Source organism: Sceloporus occidentalis, unplaced genomic scaffold (genome assembly GCF_023333645.1).
Source record: "Sceloporus occidentalis isolate IW3139 unplaced genomic scaffold, rSceOcc1.0.p SCAF_2, whole genome shotgun sequence".
NCBI lineage: Eukaryota > Metazoa > Chordata > Lepidosauria > Squamata > Phrynosomatidae > Sceloporus > Sceloporus occidentalis.
In genome coordinates this window covers 211,177,331-211,197,079 of record NW_028316982.1, presented here as the reverse complement: position 1 = coordinate 211,197,079, position 19,749 = coordinate 211,177,331, and the positions used below count along the sequence as shown (strand labels likewise).

General features: G+C 39.0%; 1 long non-coding RNA gene across 3 annotated transcripts in view; it reads left to right on the top strand.

The window, feature by feature from the left end:
• The window catches only part of LOC149319662 (uncharacterized), a 107,189-nt gene that overhangs the window by 22,967 nt on the left and 64,473 nt on the right, over positions 1–19,749 (top strand). For all 3 annotated transcript variants that reach the window (XR_016279886.1, XR_016279885.1, XR_016279887.1), the window contains exon 3: positions 11,613–11,714. This is a non-coding gene — a long non-coding RNA (uncharacterized LOC149319662). The remainder of the gene's footprint in view (positions 1–11,612; positions 11,715–19,749) is intronic.

Sequence of the window (19,749 nt, the reverse complement as noted above, 5' to 3'; positions counted from 1 at the left end):
TGTTGGGTATGAAGCCTGAAGGACTCCCCTTTTCGGAACCACAGAGAAGCGGCATTTTGCCGTTTCTCCATGGTCTCCAAAAGTGCCAGCTTGGGGCCTCTGGGCTGCCAGTGAGGCTGCTCTGTCCCCAACCCGACAAGAAAAGGGCCGTGTGCAGTCCGACCCTATATAACACTGGAATTGCACTGGTAGCTCTGGTACCAGAACAAATGGAAATTTCCAGAATTCCATAGCATTGGGTCCTGGCAGTTAAAGTGGGGTCAAACAGGATTATTTCTGCAGTGTGGTTGAAGCCAAAGTGGCACTCTACTTGTGGTTAGCCATCCTCTTAGAGGTCCAGTTGGTGCAGTCTTCCTTCTGGTGCCAAGACAAAAACATGATTTTTAAAAAAATTAAAGTCTTTGGGTTTATTTATTTTATGCATGTATAAGGTTTTTTTTTCTTTTAAAAGCCTGTTAACTTTTGAATGTCTTTTTTTGCATTATTTAGTATGTTTCCATTTAGGCAGTTTTCTTGTTTTGATTTTGATTTGTTTTAAAATTATTTAAATTGATTATATTGTAGACTGAGAATTTCTGGCATAGGGTGACATATAAATATTTTAAACCAATAAACCTCAGATAGACGGAAATATTTATATGGCTCTACAAGTGAGAGCCTGAAAGACAAGAGAAAGAGAGAGAGATCAATGGGCCCAAACAGAAAGGCCAAAATAAAGCTCCTTTTGTTCACTTTGGACTTATGCTTTTTAAATGATGCATGCGTCTTAAGAGGCTGGAAGCCACACCAAAGCCATGCTCCAGTCCTAAGGACAGGAGCTCAGCTTTGGCACAGCTTCTGGTCTCTTAAGATGCATGTGTCATTTAAACAGCATAACTCCAAAGTAACCTGAAGCGGTTTTATTTTGGCCTGTCTGTTCAGGACCAATATAACAGTTTAGTAGTCAGTGCCTGCATCAGTAGGTTTTGTTGGGTATGTGATGGGTATTCTCATTCACCTGACTTCTTACTCTGTTCCATTCAAATCCTACAACCCCACAAGTAAAAGACTGTTTGTTACTTTTGCTTTGTTTGCTCTTTCACTTAGAGAGAGAGAAAGGATAGAAGAAGCAACAGGTATGGATGGTTGAAGAGTTTGATCTTTTTTATTATTGAGGGTTGCATCTGCACTGTAGAAATAATCTAGTTTGACCCTACTTTGAGTGCCATGGCATGATGCTATGGAATCCTGGGATTTGTAGTCTGTTGTGACACTAGTGCTCTATGATAAAGGCTAAATGTCTCCCAAAACTATGTTTTCCAGGATTCTGTAACAAAGAACCATGACAGTTGCAGTGGTGTCAAACTGGATTATTTCTCATGTACAGATGCAGCTAAGGTGAACTGATCTGTTTCATTAAATGTGCTTATCAGAACTTAATGAGCCACACCTTTCCTGATTTTAAAAAGTAGAAGCAAGTATTCTAAAACGAAAGAAAAGAAACACACATTCTATCTGAGGAAAATATTTAAACATATCAATTCCAATAACGGGAAACAATTTTTATGTGAAGAAATGAAACAGGTGGAATGGATCTATGAGGGAATATATGCAAAAGTGTCATGAAATAGGAGGAGATACAGTAAGGGAAGGTGAAGAGGACTCTGTGATGAGACTCGGTCTACTTCTGAAGCACAACTGTTGGCATGTGTCTGACAGTGCCAAATCCTGACACCAGCACTTGTATACTTTTGCCTAATCAAACCCAAGAACCTGATCAAATGAAGTTATTCCATCAAACTCTGATATTATTTTATGCAATAGAAAGGGGTTGTGCAGAGGGAAGACTGTAACAATATTTAACTTCCGCAAAGTAGAATCTTGATGCAATACCACTGTGAGTTAAAACTGGTTATATCCAGATAGTGATGTGCATAAAAGAGAAGAAAGGAGATTCATGATGGCATTTATGCAGAAAAAAAAATTCCAAAGGGACTGAGCTTTATTCCTTTGGAACACAACACTCATCAATTTCAATAAAATAATCTAGATAAAAATAGTCTGGCAAGTATCAGCAAGGGAAGAAAGTATACTGATTCATCATGACAAATCTGAATCCATTGTCAATGCAGAAAGAAATCCTTCAAATCAAAAAGTCTGAAGAAAAAACTAACTTAACATCACTAATGGCAACTGATTTTTACAACATTACCTATCCTATCCAGTGTAGTAAATTATATGGGGTTGTGTATTTTCAGAGCATCAGTATATGTGTAAATTCATGTGTCCGTGAGATGTAGGGCACATACATATTACTCTGCAATTACATGCACTGAATTTCATTTGGCTGTTCATTTCCTAGTCATCTGGAAACCAGTCTGTTTATGGGGTAGGGATCACTTGATCTCTGTATTTCATTGGATAGCATGCTTTGTCATTAGCTGTGCTGCTAGTGCTGATGGAATTAAGTCTGACAACGTATGGAAGGTTGCTTCATTCTCACCTCTGCTATAGATCGTATCAGTACATATTGGGATTTAAATGTTCTGAGTTATTTGGCGTTATCCCATAAACTTATTTTTTTCCCCTCACCTCATGAATTTATTGTCAGCGCAACTGCTGGTGTCCAACAACCACTGTCAGCAACTCAAACGAGTCCTGGGGTTAAATCAGACCTTTGTAGCAGAGCTAGCAATTTTAGAAGCTGAAGCATGGCTCCAAAAGCAGTTGAGATAACAGCAACTGGATGTCTTCCAGGAACTGAAGCAATGCAGGAACCTCCAGGGACACACAGCAAACCGATGCCAGACTTCTTCTGATAAACCACCAGAGAAGCAAAGTCTCCCGAAGTGCTCTTTATTCACAGTGCTATAACACAAATACAGATCTCCAGAACTCCAAACCATACCAAACCAACTCCTACTACAAACCCACAAGCTATCACTTGCAACCCCCTGGGTTTATATAGACTCCAGACCATGTGGTCTCCCAAACCCAGTGAATTCCTGTGTGTAACCATGACAAGTGTCCCCTGTGCAATCCAGCCAGGTGGTTTCATCATCCATGGCTACGTGCACCTAGACACTAAAGTGTCCTTGAGCCAATGAGCATCAGCTGTGCCAATCAACCTTGTCCTTCTGCTGAATGCTCATGGCCAAACACACACACATAAGCATTTCCCTGTGTGCTGTGTTTTAACCCTTCAAATCCCTGACATTTATGTATAAACATAATAGCGCATGGAGTAAGTCAATAAGAAGATTTTTTTTCCCTCCTCACAGAAGCTTTGGTCATCTTATGAAGGTGAAGGTAAACAACAACAAAAACTTCATATAGACTATAGTTAAAATGTGAAACCTGCTACCACAAACTGTAGTGACTTCCATCTACTTGGATAGCTCTAAAGGGCAAATTCATGGAGGGATAATGATGTGGAAGGCTATTAGCCATAGTGGATTTATATTATCCATAGTATCAAAGCCAATATTATTCTGGATATCAGTTGCCAGGGAATATTGTGGAGAATAGGATTACTGGCCTCATGTTTTGGAGGCTGTTCTGTTGGCTCTCTTCTGTTTTGCTTGATGTGCAGTAACAAAAAACAAAAACAAAAAAACAAAAAGCCTTTGGCCCACCAGAGATGCTAAACTTACAGCATTGTCTGAAGTTATGGCACGTTACACACCGCCATTTACTACGCACTCCGCTCATCCTAGGGTTAGGAAGGGTCTTACCTTCCTAACCAGTCCCGTTCCTAGGACGCATGGAGCGTGTAGTAAATGGCAGCGCCCATCCACATGGGCGCCGCCATATTTACGTCTCGGATGCACAGCGTCCAGACGTTAAGCCATGAGTGCACACCTCGCGCCTCGTGACGCCACTTCTGGGGGCCAAAAAGGAGTGCCATTTCAGCGCTCCTTTTTAGCTGCGCCGGGAAGCCTCGCAGTCTGGCTGCCGGGGCTTCTCGGCGTAGCTAATGACGGCAGTGGCAGACCACCTGCTTTAGGGCAGTCTGTAATGCACCTAACATTCTCAGAAGTAGCTAACAGCAGCAGAGTACGGAAGCACCAGTTCAGTTTAAGTACTGGCAATGCACTGACCACTTGAATAAACTCAGATACTTGTTGATATCTTCCAAGACCTTGGAGGTTCTTTATCATAAGTTGCAGTATGTACAGATATTTACAAACACCCATCAGCATATACCATCTGTATCAATTCATAACAATCCAATCAGCTCACTAACAATCCATCAAGATCAACCCAGAGGTGTCTTGACTCTTACTTTCATTTATATACAGAGTTGGTTAAGAGTCATCACCTGGTGCTACTCAGCATGATGCAATCTGGGTAGAAAGCTTTTGCATCATGCTAAGTGCTCTGACTCGGCAATTCCAGCCTCTCAAAATATTTTACAAACAGTTTGAAGGAACATTGTTCCAACATGTTCATAGGCTTGTCATTCAGTAGTGTAGTCAACTGTAAGGTATAATGCACTCAGTGGACTTTGTCAAAATACTACTTAAAAATTAACAACAAATACTGTATAAACCATCTGCTAAAGAGAGTAAACTTTGATTCAGAGAAAGAAATTGTGATGAATGAATGAAAAACACTGGGGATATTTGCAAGATCATATTTAATATGGGGAGGCAAAGCTGTATATTGCCCTTTTAAAGTAGAAAAATAACATTACTTATTTGGCATGCAATTTGATGGAACAAAATTTGCTGTTTTGCTGAAAAAATCTCACCCCAAGTTCTTTTCATTATGACACATATATTTAATGAAACAAACAGGAAACTAAATGACAGATCAAAATGTTTTGAACAACATAGCTAAAAAAATGTATTAGTATAATTCATAAGCTTGCACTGAAACACACACTCATGGCTGTTAAAGCAGGATAAGCCTGTATCGCTTTAATATAATAAATGTAGAGCATTTATAGGTTGTGATAGGTGCATAATTTGTTAATTCTTTGACTTGGGTTGGGGAGGGGGGGAGAAAGTGATGACTTTCCCTTGGCTCGCAAGGCAAATGTTAACTATAATGCTAAGAAGAGCAGTTTTCAGCAAGATGCACTCTGACAGTACCTGACAGGCTGGCCAGAGATATGGATATATACCATGTCAAGTTAAGGAGGATTCAACAAAATGCTTGACTAATAATATCTCCAAAGATGTGTTTATTTCACACTTTAGTGCTCTTGTTCTGCTTCACTACATCCATCTGGCAATAAAGGAATATCCAGGTGTCTAAGAAATAACTGGCATATGAGATCTTAGAATGGCAGACCCTGAACTGAGGGAAGTAGCAGGGAGCAAATTACAAAATTGGAAAATAAGCATCTCGTATATTAATGCTGACAAGAAATAATTACAGAACAGGTCTGAAAGTTGAGGTAATAAATACTATTTTATCCCAAACATGATATATTGAATTAGACTTTTTTTATATACATACTGCAGATATTACCTGAAATAGAGTATTTTTATCAGTTGATATCATTTTTTAAAAGGATCGCTTTTTATTTAAAAAGTGGTCTGAATGATATACATATGTAAACTTACCAATAATATAATTTCAGTTATATATTAATGCAAAATGCTTATGTAAGAGAAAGAGAACTAAGGTGTGTTCTACATGCGCTGATAGTATGTGCTTGGCACGTACTAGGGTTAGAAAGGGGTGCCGAGCACGTACAAAATGGTGGCACCCTTTCTACACGGGTGCCGCCATCTTGATGTCGTGGAAGCTTAGCGTCTGCACATCGTGGCTTACTTATGACGCCGCAAGTGAGCCATTGACTCCTTGCAGCGTCATAAGCATGCCACCAAAAGAAGCCGCTTTTTGGGGCTTCTTTTTCAGCCGTAGGGATGCCTCGCCATTTGGAGGCTGAGGCTTCCCCGCGGCGGAAACAGAGGCGCCGGCAGACCACCCTTTTTGGGAGGTCTGTAAAGCACCTAAGTTTAAATGAATACAGTCAAAGAAACTTCATTACAAATGATATTTTGAACTAAAATATATAGGGCTAAATGTAGGATTTAGTTCTACCCGGAGCATGTTTGTTAAAATGGACAAGATCTGCTAGTTGCTACTAAATTAAGACTCATTAATTTCAATGGCTCTATACAAGGTAGGACTAACATTAGATTTAGGGTTCATATTCATTGTAGAAATAATGCAGTTTGACAACACTTTAATTGCCAAGGCTCCATCCTACAGAATCTTGGGATTTGTAGTTTTTAAAAGTAAATCAGCACTCTTTGGCAGATAAGACTAAAGAGCTTGTAAAATTATGCATCCCAGGATTCATTAGCATGGAGGTACAGCAAGTAGTGTCAAACTGTATTATTTCCAGTGGCATCACTGGGGGGATGTGATGGTGCAGACCACACCAAGTGACACCCAAGAGGGGGGGGGGGGTCACCCAGTGAGGTCACCTGGGGGTGATGGCTGCATTCTGGTTCCTGCACAGCCATGGCAATATGGGACTTGGATGGCTGGAAGGGCTGTTGTGAGGGTCAAGTGCCCCCCCCCACCTCATTGCTGTGGTGCAATTCTATGCACCATGGCAGCAACATGGGAGGGAATAACCTTTTGGTTCCATCCCCAGAAGCCCCATCTCCTCACAACAGGTGACACCCTGGGAGGGGATGCCACTGATTATTTCCACAGTGTAGATGCACCCTTTGTCACTTACACTTCACTAGATATTGGTAATGAATGTAGGAAGTTATTTAGTGATACTGGAGTGAGATAAACCAGCTTGTTAATGTCTCTAAGCTCTGTTGCTCTTATCATATAAGGAAGTATTCAAAACCCTCCAGTGTTCCTGAATCTAATGGTCAGGATGTAGGCAAGCATGTGGAAATTAAATCCAATGAAAATGGAGTTGTTATTTGTATGAAGAAGAACAATTTTAATAATAATAATAATTATTATTATTATTATTTCTATACCGCCCGGTGGCAAAGCCAATCTGGGCGGTGAACAACATAAAAATTTACAGAATAAAATATACATAAATATTTATACTCCCTTCCCCCCCTTAAAAAATATTAAACACTTAAATGTATTAAAATGGGACTATAACAATGTATAATTATACTATCCTAAACTAAACCCCCAAACCCTCAGTAATCCTCACCATCAGGGGATGGGGCCACGAGAGGAATAAGGGAAATCAGGGAGCCCGGGAGCCTGGGCCGGGAAAAAAATTTAATCTGGAAAGGCCTGCCGGAAGAGATCTGTCTTGACAGCTTTTTTAAAGCTGTCTAAAGATGTTAACTGACAGATCTCATCCGGCAGGTCGTTGCAGAGCTTAGGGGCAACAACAGAGAATGCCCTCTGAGAGGTAGCCGCAAGTCTAGATTTTGAAGGCTGCAGCAAATTCCTCCCAGAGGAGTGGAGAGCACAGGGAGGATTGTACAGGATGAGGCGGTCTCTAAGACAGCTTGGACCCAAGCCATTTAGGGCTTTAAAGGTGATAACCAACATCTTGTACTGGGCCCGGAAGCTGATAGGCAGCCAGTGGAGGGACCTCAAGACAGGAGTGATGTGGTCCCTCCTAGATGTTCCTGAAACAAGCCTGGCTGCCATGTTTTGGACCAGCTGAAGTTTCCGGGTCAAGGACAAAGGTAGCCCCATGTAGAGCGCATTACAGAAGTCGAGGCATGAGGTTACCAGTGTGTGCACAACAGTCTCAAGGTCCCTTACTTCCAGAAAAGGGCGCAGCTGGCGTATCAGCCGAAGCTGATAACAGGCACTCCTGACCGTCACATTTACCTGATTTGTCATCAGGAGCGATGAGTCAAGGAGCACCCCCAGACTGCGAACACAGTCACTGGGGAAGAGTGTGACCCCATCCAGGACTGGAGGTTGTAATCCAATTCTTGGTTTCGGGGCTGCTACCGTGAGCACCTCTGTCTTGTCTGGATTCAGTTTCAATCTGTTTTTCCTCATCCAGCCCATTACTGCCTGAAGACATTCACTGAGAGGGGAGATGCCATCGGAATTTGAGACCGACGAACAAGACACGGAGAAATAGATTTGAGTGTCATCAGCGTACTGATAGCACCCAGCTCCATAACTCCGTATTATCTCACCCAGCGGCTTCATATAGATGTTAAATAACATCGGGGACTTGCTTTTTTAGTCATGCAGCAAAGTACAACAAAATCCAAAATCCACAAGCAGTAATACCTTTTTGGGCCAACTGCAAAAGCATAAAATGGATTATGTAAACTTTTGAAGCTTCACCAGCTTCTTCATCAGACAATGATGTTTAAAATCATCCAACAGAAAAATGGTGAAGATGTTAGAGTTTCAGGCCTACATTCTGTCTAAGATGTTGTCAGTAGACAGTATTGAGGGATTATTGGCCATGTGATGACTACAGACAAGAGAAATAAAATACATGTAATAAAATTTTAGTCCCATTAGCAACAGAAAAGTAACTTCTCTGGATATCCAGATGTGTCTGCCTATGTGACATTAACTGCTCCTTTCTTAGGCAGAGAATAATGAATTTCTCAAGGAAATTCTAAGGGAAAAGATAGGTGGCGAATAGATAAAACTTGCCAAATTGTAGTCCTGAAATGCATTCCAATGGAATAATTTTTCCTTTGTTGTATGTAGAAAACATTTCTTTCTTCTGTATAATATTAGGGTTGATGAAGAATCCAGTGCAGCTTGCATAATGTATTTTATACTTTTGAAGTTGGTCCCAACAAGGTATCACAACTTGCAGATTTTGTTGTATTTTAGTTTAGAAAATGGGATTCACATTTTTCAGAAGACTGAAAGACGTTTAAAGATCACATTTGTAGTCTACAAGTTTTTCTGTCTCTGGAGTCACCAGTGATAAAAGTTAACAGTGGGTACAGGTTGAAATCCTTTATTGTGTTAAATACACCAGTTATGACTTTTTCCTCAACCAATATTATCTGGTAACAACTGCCATGCTCCGTGAGACACATCCTGTCTCAGTATCACACAACCCTCTTATAGTGCTGCTATTCCACATTTACTGTTCTGGCTGCCTCCTGTTACATTCTGAGGTTTGTAGTTCAGTGAGGCCTAAGAGCTCACTGGCTAAGAATTCTAAATGCCCCTGCCTCAACTGCAAATCCCAGAATGCAACAGGAAGCAGCCAGAGCAGTAAAAGTGGAATAGCAGAACTATAAGAGTTTAGTGCAGTAATATTTTGCTTTGGTTGTTTTTTATGAAGACTGATACAAAATGTTAAAAAGTATGTAAATAAATCTATACACCATTCTCTCCAACAGTTACAGTGAAATGTTTAGTAGCATTTTTGTACAATTAAATTTTTTTTTATCAAATCTTTGTAGAAAGAACAGATGAAATACATCACCTTTGGAAAACATTGCTCTGAAGTGGTGCCATGGAGACTGTATCATCCTTTGGAAAGGGGTACATAAAATGTCATTACTTGCATGACTTCTCAAGCACACTCAGAGCCTCTTAGGTAGGGCAAAGTGTCTTTATACTTAGAAGAATTTTTGGATAAAAAATTGCTATCACATCCAGGAAAATAGTTGCAGCACAAGCATTTTCAAGATACAGGCCTTGGTATCAGGGACGTAGCCAAGGGGGGGGGGTCCTTGAGGTCCGGAGCCCCCTTCCATTAGAAAAATGAATGGTATGTGCTGCTGCGCCACTGCACCCAAGCCCCATTATAAGGGTGGCACTTAGTCTGGACCCCCCCCCCCTTCCTAAAATCCTGGCTACGTCCCTGTTGGTATCTTGGTAAGTGGTTGCAGGATGAGAAGCCTAGGCAAGGAAAAGGTGAATGGATTAAAAAGTCAAAGAACAGGCACACCACAAACAAAACAGTAACAAGAAGGTACCTGCTAAGACATAAAGGGTGCTTCACACTAACTACCCCAAGTCCACTTTTTACATGGCTACTTTGTCTAGTGTCCCCATTTGTGGAAGGACATGTCTCTCAGTTTCCTCTGCAAGTCTTTCTGGGTTCACAATTCTCTTGGATGACCTTTCAAGTCAGGCAGACAAAAAAGGCCGTTGTCCAGTTGTTGCCTTTTCCAACCGCATTCCCAACTGCATCCCCCTGCAGTTCAGGCATAAAGGAGACACTTCTCCTACCATGTAGTTTTTGCTTTTCTTCCCCCAGCTATTCAGTGTTCTTTTATTGGTCTCATTGCCACATCCCAGTACAGAGGCTTTAAACTGAGGTCAGCAGCTGGTTCCCTCCTGGCCCAGTGTGCTGGGAGCAGGCAAGATGGTACATCTAGTGAAACCTACTCTTCCACAACTGGTTTGTCAGATAAAATCACTTAATGTCAGATGGACACTCAAATTAAGTAGCATCTAATTCAAATTTGCACAAAGGGTTTCATGTGTTAATTTTGACAAACTTATTCACCGACTCAATGCAATAAATACACAGTACATTATTGCAAAATGTCTACAAAACCTCTTAAGATTGGAATCTATTTACATAAATGTTATACAGAGCTGAAGATGTGTGACCTTCCATTGCCTCCATTTGCTAAAATAATCCCACTTGCTTTCCATTCATGTTCCTTGTAGAGACAATAAAGGGAAATGCTGGTATTAAGTGATAATTAAATGAAACTATTGATGGAAGACTCGTGGAGTGATGCATTTTCCTTCCTTGTTTGCAAAGACAACCTATTATTAAAAGATTGATCCCTTGATAAACAAAACATTTCACCCACCATCTTCTTTCAACAAAACTAAACTTAGGATAAATTCTTTATTAATTAGTGAAGTAGGCTTGGTGTTCCTACCTAATCAACCACACAAATAAATCAGTGTTGTTCACCCCAAATTTCAATTTTCTTTAGAACCATAATTCAATTAACATTATCTGTTTGGTGACACTATACTTAACATTAAAAAGAATTTTCCATCCTGTCAAGGCTTGCTCACTACAGTTAATCATTTTGTCCCAAATGCTGCTAACGTGTAATCTGCAGTTGTGTGCGACCTTTCCAGTGATGGATACTATAGCCAAACTGGTAATAAAGCAAAGGAGCAGAGTGTATTCAAAATGAACCACTTTATCAGTATAACTGTTCATTAGAGTTTACAAAGTATGCAACAGAATATATATAAAACCATTTTTTGTTCTTCACTTTTATAATGCCACACTGTACATTTCCGAGGAATGGAAAATACCATAGCTTATTCTGAATCTAGCTTTTAACTCTGAATGTGTCTTTTTGTTACCCATAAAAGTTTCATTTGTTTTTATTACTGCTGCACAAGTATAGTTTGAATTAATTTTAGGCAATAGATGCTCAAAGCAGTTTTGACTGAAGGATCAACTTTTCCCTCCAGCTTGCTTCAAAACTTAGAGATAATGAAGCTTTCTTTTTAAAGCTTCTTGAAAGGGGGGGGGGGGGGCTGAAAAACACAGAAACCTACAACATAACATTGTCTGAATATTTTGTCTACACTTGTCTTGTCATGGGATGTAATGGGCCAATTACTGCTTCACACAGTCTAATTCAATTAAGGAAAACATCTGGAGAATATTGATAATAAATAAGAAACATACTATTCTCCTCACTCAACTTTTCTCTCCATTCCTTTTCATAATGGATTTTGCATTTTTTCAGATGGTGGAATCCTGACAGCTCTCTGATGAAGGCTGAGTGATCAAAAAATTCTTGGGCCCAACCAGACAGGGCAAAATAAAGCTGCTTTGGGTCACATTGGAGGTATGCTGTTTAAATGATGTATGCATCCTAAGAGTCCATAAGCTGCACCAAAGCTGTGCTTCAGTCCTTAGGATATGTATCTGTTTTAATTTGGATGAATTGCACTGAGTCCCAGAGTGGTAAGAAGGAGTAAAATAAATGCATAAATAAATGCATAAATAAATGAACAATTATGTGTATGTTGCATCAAGCACCCTGACATGTCATTCTAGCCTTCCAGCAATGCTCCAACATGTGTGTGTGTGTGTGTAATCTGTATGGAGATAGTACTGTACTTTCTGTCTGTTATTAAAAACTACAATTTTTCTCTCATGTTTTCAGTTGACATGAAGGTCTCAGAGCCTGGGATATTAATGATCTACAAATCCTATATTTAACTACTTACCTATTGTAATTAATTCTTTCCAAACTGTAGTATGGAATCAGTTGAAGGTTCAGGATAAACATGGCATAACTGTTCACTGGATTTCCCTCAGTTTGTTATTGTTTTGGTGTGCCAAGTCACTTACAGCTTACAGCAATCTAAGGGAAACCTATCTTGGGGTCTGTTGGAAAGATTTGTTCAAAGGGAATTTACCATTTACTTCCTCTGGGCCTAAGAAAGTGTGACTTGTTCAAGTTCACTCAGTAGATTTCTAGGGCTGAATGGGGATTTGAACCCTGCTCCTCCAGAGCCTTTGTCCAGCATTCAGACCACTATAACGATGCTGACTTTCTTGTTCATAGGTAAACCTCACAATACCTATTGGTTTATCCTGATCTAGTCTGGTTACAAATATGTAGATTTGTTTAGCAATCACATGATATTTCTGCTGCTGGCTTTTTGTGTACACCTTGGAAGAGCCTGGACATAAGTTGGATGTGCGATACATGAAGAAAAAAAAGCAGCTATTAAATAGCAACTAAAAATAATAGGTGACACATGCACTTTATATGGTTTTGTGCTGTTTGTTTTTGTTTTTTAAATGAGCTCAACTCATATGAGTTCAGTTCTCAATGTAATTTCAGTGGGGATGATATGGACAATAGCCATTTATTCAGGGCTTATGAGAGTTAACTGACAATCTTGTGTTAAAAATCTGTTTAGTGGTATATTTTTTTACAAAACCCCAGGCCTGATTTTATGGAAAAGGTCAGGTTACAAAATGAATTTCTAATACAATGTGCACATCTTCATGTCAAAGGATCCCCAATTGATTTCCATTATTGCAACTGTGCTTCGAATCATTAGATAGTAATGGAACTTCTATTTTCCAAACTGCATTAGCTGCTGGAATTTAGTATAATTCAGTCTGAAAATGATGGCTGATCAATATCATACTAAACTACACCATAAGGGATTGTGGGGCTAGTGTGACATGTTGAATGATATGTAATATTATTGCTTATTTACAACAATGCAGCTATTTGAATTTCAATTTACTGTTCTTTTTTTATTACACCTATTCCATCAAAAGGATACATATGTTAAAATCCTTGCAGGCCTAGTATTTTCTTTTCCATTTGAAAAGGTAATACTATTACAATATTTTTATAATGTTCTTATTACCATTCCTTACCGGAAAAAGGTGTGATGAAAATCTAATAAAACAAAACAAAAATCATTAACAGATTAATGTAAGTAATATAGGCCCTGTCCAGATGGCCCATTAAGCACGTACTCAGTATCTGCTAGGGTAGCCCAGGAGCATCCTTTTTACATGCTCCCTAACCCTAGTATGTACTGAGTACATAAAAATGGTGGCGCCCTGTCTGCATGGGTGCCGCCATTTTGACATAATGGCCGTATCGCGTCCAAACGGCACGGCACAGCTGTTACATCTTGGCGCCACTGAAGGGCACTTGTGGCACCCTTTCAGTGGTGCCCAAAGGAGCTCCAGAATGGAGCTCCTTTCACGCCACGTATCGCTGGCATGGCCTTTACACAGCCGCGCCAGCGATACTAAAGAGAAAGGGGCCGAGTGGCCCCTTTCTCTCTCTCCCCGCCGCTGTTGGGGTGTAATTGGGGCATGAAGCCCCAAGGACACCCCTTTCCAGGCTGCAGGGAAGCGGCCTTTTGCTGTTTCCCCGAGGCCAGGAAAAGTGGCGGATCAGGACCTTCGGGGGCTGCCACTGTGGCAGCTCAGGCCCCGATCTGTAGGGGAAAGGGGCGGTCTGTACCCCGCCATAGATATCTTAGAATAATAGCCTGATTACTGTAAAATTGGGCAAGCTGAGTGTTACATTGTTGTTGACCAAATGTTAAAGTAGTTTTTAATGTAAGTGTGTGTGTGTGTGTGTATATAATTTACAATTGACATAAAGCTTTGATGACTTGCAAATACACTAGAACACAAATAAATTACAAAATAACTTTTATCTGAGACTTGGATTATGTTTAGTGGAAAAGATCACCCTCATTATTTTATATTTAAAATAAAATTATATTTTAAAAACTTGCAGTTTCAATGGATCATTGAGTTTTGAGGAAGGGTAAGCAAAGAAAGCAAAAGAGAATTTCAAAAATTCTGCTGAAACAAGTTGCGTAAAGGATAGCTTTAAGGGGTAATGGTGGATAAGAAAGATTCCTTCACCTTTTTTCTAATACAATCACTTTTCTGCAGCTTCCAGCAGAGTAAATTAAGTTAGATATCATGGATTAAATTCTTGTTCTCCTAATAGTCCTCTTTTTCATGCCTTAACTCCTCCAAAATTTTTCAAAAGGATGCAACTGGTGGGAAAGTGTTCTAGTGCAAGTTCCATGGAAATAAACTAAATGTGGGACAGAAGAACACTGTAGAATAATGAGTGAACTATAGCATATCAGACTAGTAAAATGGGGTATATTATTAGATTAAGAGTGAGAACATGTGCCAGAATTAGGAAACAATTTTTGCCCCTGCTACATTTGCAGTCACAGTGATTGTTTTTGGCAAACTGGTAGTGACTAGCTGATTTTGGCCATTTTCTCAGAGTGTTTTGGGAAGGGGGCTGTGATCATAGAATACAAACTAAGCTAAACCATTATGTTTTAGAACATTTTTGTGGTACTTTAGGTTTGGGAGGATTTTTCACTTAGTTTTTTTTTTTTTTTTTTTTTTAAAGAAAGGATGTCTGGTAATGTTAAGTGTGTTTGGGAAAACTGCAAAAAGGGACTGGGGGCTGTATGTGACCCACATCTGTTAGATTATAAAGTGAAATGTCTATCATTCATTGACCCATTAATTCATGCCTTAGATTTATAACCCACCCTTTACCTTTTTAAGTTGATGGATCTGAATGAAATAGATTTTTGGTTGGCATTCAAATAAATACACAACAAATACAGAGTACAATTTATCCAGGTAAAAGTGGTCATGAATGGTAAGCATATCAGTTGCTTTTGAGACTGTGATTAATATATACAAATATTCTATTTTAAGCCATTGATAAGGGGATTATTTTTTTTAAAAAAAATAGAGGTCATGAACATTTTCATAAGGTAGGACATTTGAATCTTGCGGACATGGGAAGGTTTCTGAAGCTCTCTGTTCACCTCTTGAATCTAAATACAGCTCTGAAGATCAACCTACATTAAATTCTATGACCCTGAAATCCAGACTTAATAGGCTCTATTACATCTACAAATAAAATAAATGCCCTGTCATCAGGTTCCCTGCAACAATAGAAACAGAGGTCATTTGTAAAATGGATACAAAATGGGTTACACTATGAGGTGCCAGAATTTAAAAGCACTTCTCTTCACAGCTGACCAAGTCTAGACTCAAGTTCACTTAGTTGCACTAGATTCCCATTGGCCTTCTTTCTTAAAAAAAATAATACAAATAATAACCTTATTTTAGACGCCTTCTCACAGTTGCTTGACAGCAGAGTTCAATGTATTCACAACCCCATGACCCTCAGAGTAGGAGGAAGAAAAAAGGAGGGGAGGAGTGGAAGAAGGATTGGTTGGATTATGCCCTACCCCTCCCTTCCAAAAAATAGAGATTAAAGTGGAAAACAAAGCATCCTTTTCAAAGTGTCCTGGAGAACTATTCTAAGGGTTATTCAGATGGCAAAAATAATCCATTTAGGATATGGGTTAAATCTTTGTTGTTCACATGCATTTTGAATGCATCCAATTAAATTTTTTTGGGGGGCTGGCAAAACATCCCACTTAACCTGGGATATTCAATGCTAGATTTTTTTTTCCTGAGTTTTTCTAAAAGATTGAGATTCTCAGCTGTATGAATAACCAATGCAACTAGACCCAGGAAAAAACAGGATAAAACTTTGCATGCCTTGAATGTGCTTGGAATAAATTTACATCATCAACTCCATTTTATTCGAGTGTGACACATGTGAGCAACAAAACTCACAGAGATGTTCATAGATGCAGTTCCATAATGTGAATAATAAACCTGAAAGGCATGTGTGAGATTATTCACATAGCTGCTATAAATAATAGTGATGTGTGAATGTTCCCTTAGATACCTTGTAGTAACATACAAAGATGGAAGAACGTAACAGTGACTAGGACAGATACTACCAACTATTCCTTAGTGACAGCAGACGTGAGAAAGATGTAATAGGTGGTAAAACCAAGGAATTGGATTTCCATACTGAGTCTTTCTAAAAATTGATTTTATGATGAAGAAGAATTTGTTTGTCTAAGAAATAGTAATTTATACTAAAGTAGGCTCCAACCTTCTGAGACATAATATCTCAATTGCTACTGAATTGCTGATGTCGTGTGGGCCAGCCAGGATGTTTATCATGTACCAGCCAGAGAGGGAAGAAATGTTAGAAAATGTCCTAAAATGGTTGAAAAACATGTTTTTCACATGTTGAGAGATGCTGGTGAGAAAAAACCTGGACTGACAAACATCTTAGCAGTTTGAGACTAATTCACACATAGTTCTTTGCACAGAAAACAGCAGTTTCTGCACAGAAAATAATATTTCAGCACAGAATCTTTACTCTGTCTCAAATTCACATTTGGTTGATTTGCATAGAAAGTAACATTTTTCTGTGCAGAAATTAATATTACTGCACTCAGATATTATTTTCTACAAAGATAATGCTGTTTTTCTGCACATGAACTACTATTTTCTGTACAAAGCATGCACTTTTTTGTGCAGAATCAGTCACAAATTATGAATAGCCTGTGAAAACAGTATGATTTTCAAAAACTTTGAGAAGAACTTAGGTTGAAAACACACTGCAGAAATAATCCAGTTTGAAACCACTTTAACTCCCTTGGCTCAATGCTAGAGAATAGTGGGAACTATTTTTTTTGTGAGACATTTATCCTTCTATGTCAGAGAGCAGAGGTGCCACAATTAACTACAATTCCCAGTATTCCCTAGCATTGAGCCAGGACAGTTGAAGCGGTCTCAAACTAGTTTATTTCTGCGGTGTGTTTTGGACCTTTGTGAAGAATTACTAGCATCAGGTTCCTGGTTTGCCATAGGAACACGTTTCCAGATCAGTCCCTGAGCTTTCAGATGTCGAGACTAAAGTTTCTGTTCTTTTTTGCTAGCAGTGCTGTGCTGCATGGGTTTGTTTTTTTCTTCAGAAAGTTGATATCTTTGTGGAAACAGTGTGCAGCTTCTCTCCACAATATCTTTAAGAAAAGTAAGGTTCTTTCTGATGCATTCCCAGCAAGAGAAAATGCATTAAAGGAACTGAACACTGTATAGAGGGGACTAATATGGTGATTAAAGGTTTGCTTTGGACTTCTATCGAGCTGGAAATCCTCTTAACAGTGTACAGCTTATAACATAATAATTGGAAATTATGCAGGACAGTAGTTTTCCTGAGGAAAATTATGCCCCCCCCCCAAAAAAAAAACAAGCCCTTTCCTTACTTTATGCACAAATTTTATTTTCATTCTCACTAAATAACAGGATGGAAGCCAGTTGCATCCCTGCTCTTTTGGTATCATTTTGCTCACAAATTAAGCTCTTTGTATCATTTGAAGAGGTACCGAAAACACTATTTTTTTTCAGATTGCTGTATTCAGTGTAACTAGGAGCCGGTACAGACCAGCACAATACGCCAGCCTCCTACAAGGAGGTTAGCTTTTTGGTACACTGGGGGCGTGGCGTTTAGACACCGAATGCCACAGGAGCACCAAAATGCCATGGTGGTGGCAGAAAGGGCAGGTTTTTGTCAGCGCAAAAAGGAGCTGCATTTTGCTGCTTCTTTTTGGGTATGGTTGCCTTGGCCTCAATCTGGCGATCAAAGAGGCAGCATCAAGCCACCCTTTTAGGGCCATCTGTCTTGGCCCTAAGTCTAAATTTATAACTTCTGATGTCTCATTAAATGAGTATGTATCCATTGTTTTAATATGACAATCTGTGGAATTGTGTTACAGGACAAGAACTTATATTTTTAGCTGTTGCTGTTTTTAATCAAGCTATAAGCTACCTTGAGTCTCAGTATTGGAAGAAAGGTTGGATACAGAATAAATATTTCAGTGCATTACGAATGACAAACACCGAGGGCATACCAATCTATTCCTAGTACTGTGGATCATGACAAGGAAATATTCAATTTAATGTCACTTTTCAGATGTGTTTCAAATTGTATTTTGCTTTGTTTAATGATACTGTCACATTCTCTAAAGCTTATGAAAAGGCAAGAATTACAATATGAACCAAACTATGCTTTTAGAGAGAATTCACAAAACTTCTTGTATTCTTGCCCCCTTCTTGTATGCAGAGGCAAAACTTTGCTTATTCTGTATAGATTTATCTTGTCTGTATTTTCAGTTTTAAAACAGCTTGACATTGGTTTGCTGCTGTTACAATCAAGGATATATATTACTAAGAAAAGACTAGGACTAGCTTAACAATTTCTTTTTAATGACCTATTGGAAATATTTCATATACACAGTTTTCTCCCATATTATGACTCAAGCAAATCTTTAACAAAATACACACATCATTATCCCTATTTATATACCGGGTGCTAATGCAGAAGATACTGTAGGCTTAGTTAATGGTCACTAAGGATGCAAACTGCAGTTTTGTGAATTATTAGAGTTTATATAAGATTCAAGAAAAGAGGCTAAGCCATCTGGAAAAGGTATACTCAAGAGGTTATTCAGTGTTAAACAATCTGAAAGTAGAGCTGAACTTATGAGTCATCCACTTGCACAAAGTCATTGTAGTTTCACTTACATTTTGTATGTTGACCAGGTGTTTGGGGAAAATGACTTGAGTAATAGTCTGCAAACCACTTATTACATGTGAGTTTGATAGGTCATTGTAGCATATGGGTGAGTTGTGGGTTGCTCCTGCTATATCCCCTTTACTGGGTGAAGAAATTAATGTTCTATCCATCCAATCCATATTACACAAAGGGCATGGCCCCAATTCAAATGGCTGAAGGTGAGCTTCATGTATAGAAAGAGCTTCTGAATGCACTCCTTCTTCAAATAGCCCTTTTACCACATAACAAGCAGCTCCTGTAACTTTGGTGGTGGGGGGGGGGGGGGATCAGAAGCTGCTTCTACACAGCATGAGAGGCTACTGCCATTGTTTATAAAAAGGACCTTTTCTGCTTCTAATACCTATATTTTGTATTTTAACATGTTGTACACCACCCCGAGCCTTGAGGAGAGGTGGGACATTTATTATTATTATTATTATTATTATTATTATTATTATTATTATTTAGCAGGGTTATGCAATATTAGACACTAGAATGCAAGTGTAGCTCACTTGCTATGTACAGAAATTCAACAGCAGTTCAAAATAAAAATAAAAATAAAATCTGATAATAAAAATATGAGGGATAGGGAGAGAAAGAAATTAAAAACTCCTGGTTTTGCTGCTTGCTATGGAATGCAAAATAACATGGGGTTGTTGCTGCCAAGTGCTACTATCACTTTTGCTTTTCAGGCTCTTCTAAAGTTCAAGAAGAATAGAACTTGGAAAGTTTTTTTTCCTTTCCATTTTTTTTTTTTTTTTTTTTTTTTTTACTATAACTCCCAGAATCAACCTGTTGTCATGACCAGTAGCCATGCTGGCTGAGGAATTCAACTGCAAAAAAAAAGTATTTTTTCCAT